Source organism: Aricia agestis, chromosome 3, assembly GCF_905147365.1.
Source record: "Aricia agestis chromosome 3, ilAriAges1.1, whole genome shotgun sequence".
NCBI classification, from domain to species: domain Eukaryota; kingdom Metazoa; phylum Arthropoda; class Insecta; order Lepidoptera; family Lycaenidae; genus Aricia; species Aricia agestis.
Window position 1 is genome coordinate 19,362,913 of NC_056408.1, and position 3,745 is coordinate 19,366,657.

General features: G+C 39.9%; 1 long non-coding RNA gene across 2 annotated transcripts; it reads left to right on the forward strand.

Moving 5' to 3' along the window:
- Window positions 1-617: 617 nt before the first annotated feature.
- On the forward strand, window positions 618-2,984 carry LOC121725600. Of its 2 annotated transcripts, XR_006035410.1 has the most exons (4): window positions 764-817; window positions 1,585-1,711; window positions 1,787-1,960; window positions 2,665-2,984. It is a non-coding gene; the product is annotated as an uncharacterized LOC121725600 (long non-coding RNA). The 2 variants fall into 2 exon arrangements; XR_006035411.1 differs by lacking the exons at window positions 764-817; window positions 1,585-1,711 and adding an exon at window positions 618-748.
- The last annotated feature ends 761 nt before the right edge of the window (window positions 2,985-3,745 follow it).

Genomic DNA, 3,745 nt, shown 5'->3' on the forward strand with positions numbered 1-3,745 from the left:
TAAAATAAAAGAATCTAAGCACAGCAGAATAAATGTAAGTTCCAGTACACTTCTAATGTATGGGAGCTATCATTTCTTTATTAGATTCAGTTTCAATTACAATTAGCTGTCTACAGTAACATAATTATGCTTTTGTTCATGACAAAACTACTAACTCATGTGCCCATTACATTTAATTCATGGAATTAAATGTAATGGGCAAAACCCTATTGCATCCAATTAGGGTTGCCATCACCCAAATTCCCTTCGCCGGTCAGGCCCGACAAAATTCCCGGACATTTGGCCGAAATGTGGTTATTTCCCCGGACACCTCTTAAACAGTATTTACGATAATGTCTTGCCAAATTCCAACAAGAATTTGTAAAAATCTGAGTAACTCAAGTCCGTGCTAGAAACCGTGTGTATGCTTAGCGAGTTTTTATCTTTCGTTAATTACTGCCTGGTTAAAAAGTTGGATTTCTCTCAGCAAAAGTGTCCGGATTTCACCCAGACACTTTTCAAAAACCGGGCCGGACGCACCCTGGAAGCCCTTAAACTAGGACAAATCCGGGGAAATCCGGACGGATGGCAACTCTACATCCAATTAATAGTCGGAAATAATATTTTTATTTTTCAGCCATGGTGACTTCAGTAGGCCCATGGGGAGCACGGATAAAAGAATAAGAGCAGATTTCTTATGGACTGAATTGACTGAACAGTTGAATTCAGTTGCAGGTGGTGGCACTAAAACAAAAGATAAGTGGAGAAAGTTAAGTATAAATACCTAAATATTACAATATCACTCTGCAAAAAAATCTTGAGGAGGAACTCCTGACATGTATGTGAATAAAATCATTAATAATAATCTACCAAAAACATACATTAGCTACTTATAGTATAGGATCCCACTGCTTGATTGACCCCACCCACTGATTGCGACTTTTCCAAGAATTCTTAAAATTATTAACAGATACAGATACCTACATCTGTTATTAATTTTAAGGTAATTAACATGCTAATTGAATAACAAGCTTGACAATGACATTCAATACATTCTCGAGAATACTTACATTAAATCCTAAAAACTGGATGTATGCATCTTGCAGGATCAAGCAGTGGGATCAAAGGTTATTAGTGTGTCCCCATGTGATTGTAATCTACCAATCACACTGACCTCCATTATACAAGTACGCTGGACTTAGGCTGCCTTCACATTACGTCGCAAGCACTGCGGCTGCCGCACTGCTTGCGACGTAATGTGAAGGCGCTCTTATGATACCCTATGAAATTACAACTATTTTTTGTGCCTATTTGAAGCGGAATCCCGTGCGGGGGAAGAGAACTAAATCTGACGTAAAAATGACGTTTGAAAGTCACCATATTGCGATGACAGCGGAAGTGAGAGTACATGGAACTAATACTAGTGATGACAACCAATAACGATTATGCGGCCATTTGCAAATTACGTAAGATTTAGTTCTCTTCCCCCGCATTGGGGGCGCTGATTCCACTTCAAATAGGCACAAAAAGCAGGTGGGTATCATAAGTCTAGTGTATACTTGTATAATGGAGGTCAGTGACCAATCACAATCTAATTACTTTTAGTCGTTGATTTACCATAGTAGTCCCGTTCCCGCGTGAAAAATGAATTTCGGCCAGAATTGCGACAGTCAATTCACATACGGTACTAATAAATGCCCAGTATAGTATGGATCACACATGATAGCAAATGGTAAGATAATCTCCTAAAGACCAATCCGACGACACAAAACTAAATTAAAATATTTATAAAATTTATTCTTTACAGGTATGGGCAGATCTTAAGTCAAAGACAAAGAAAAACGCCTTTATGTGCAATAAAACTGTTACTGATCCGGATACAGGCAACCCAGCCAGTGCCTAACGTCCTTGGACTAAATATGATGAGAGGGTGCTGGCCTTAGTAACAAGAGATAAGAGTCCTGTTAATGAAGTTGAATATGTAAGTGAATAGGATAATAGTTATGCAGGGGGTAACAAAACCAAGCGATAATTATACTTTAGGGTACACACCCTAAAGTATAATTATCGCTTGGTTTTGTACCCATACACATGGGTCCCCTATATAGAATTCGCTGTGTAAGTAGCAGCGCTGAAACAGTAACTTTTTTTCATCTTTGAATGTAAAAATTCATGACGGGCACTTGCCATTGATACAAACCACAAAAAGAATTTTGATCATTCAGGTCTGCTACTTTCATAGTGAACTCTACTATAGATAGATAGATAGAAAATGCTTTATTTGTACAAAAATTAGAAACTAAATTACAATTTAAAATAATATATGAACCTGTACAAACAGGCGGTCTGACCGCTGAAAGCGGTTTCTTCCAGGCAACCTTAAATTAATATAAAACAAAACAATCTAATACTCATAGCTAAAACAATCTAACACTTATGGCTATACATAAGGAACATATACACACCCTTAGGTATCACCTATCACTTAGTTTTGTTACACCTTGTATAAATGTATTGGTCTACGTGGTAGTATTCTCTTTCATACTTTTCTTTTCCTGATAATAACGATGGTTGTGAGACGGTTCATTTGAGTGATTTTATTCAGTGTAGGAGAATGTGGAGAACAAAGAAAAATTAACAATCTGATATAATCCAACCATAATAAAAAATTATCTTATTTTTCAGGTGTTCGACTCTGCTTCACACTTTGAGTTGCCGGAATATGTCACTGACAGCCAAGACAATGTCGTCTTTATGAAAGTTAACAGAGGTAAGTAACAGAGGTACCTCAGCGCGTCTCTGTCCTCTTTGATGCCGATGCGTATAAACATTTCCGCTATGTCAGCCGTTACCGCCACGCGATGTTGTCGAAATCTTATCAGTGTCCCGGGGAGCGGCTGCAGCAAATCTGGCCCGGTGAGAAGGTAGTCATTTAGGGCGACTCCCTTCGTCTTCGCTGCAGCATCGTGAACTATCCGGACTTTCCCCGGTTTCCTCGGATTAAGCACGGGAAAGTGTGGCAGGTACCACGGTTTTTCCCGGCGTTTTCTGTGTCGGCGCCTTTTCGGCGTACCCCTGTTCTATTAGGGCCGCCATGAGTTCCGCGTACTTCTTTTTCAGCTCCGGATCCTTATCGATGCGCTTGTCGGTGCTGTGCAGCCTTCTCAACGCGCTGTCGTAATTGTTCGGCATCACGCAGTGCTCTTTCTTCCAGAGCATTCCTGATTCGAACCGGCCCCCGACCTTTTGCGTGGTTCTATTTAGGATGTCGAGGGCTCTTTCCTCTGGATCGGACTGCGGCTTCTTCTCTTCTATGCACATGGACTCGATGGAGAAGTGTTGCCTCAGCATGTCGTCCATTCTATCGTCCACCAGTAGTGTTAGCACGGCGACCAGCGGAAATGCAAAAGTATGGACAAACTGTGGAAATAAACCTAAGGTGCCGTTCCGATCTTTTTTCGTTCCGAAAAATTCAATTAAAATGCCACTTTATGACACACTGTAGTATATGTCATAAAGTAGGATATTATTTGAATTTTTAGAACTATAGTCTGTCATAAAGTGGTCATAATTGAATTATTCGGAACTAAAAAAGATCGGAACGGCACCTTAAGTTTATCTCTACAGTTTGTGACTATAGTCTGTCATAAAGTGGCATTTTAATTGAATTTTTCGGAACGAAAAAAGATCGGAAAGGCACCTTAGGTTTATTTCCACAGTTTGTCCATACTTTCGCAATTCCGCTGGTCGCCGTGCTAGCACTACA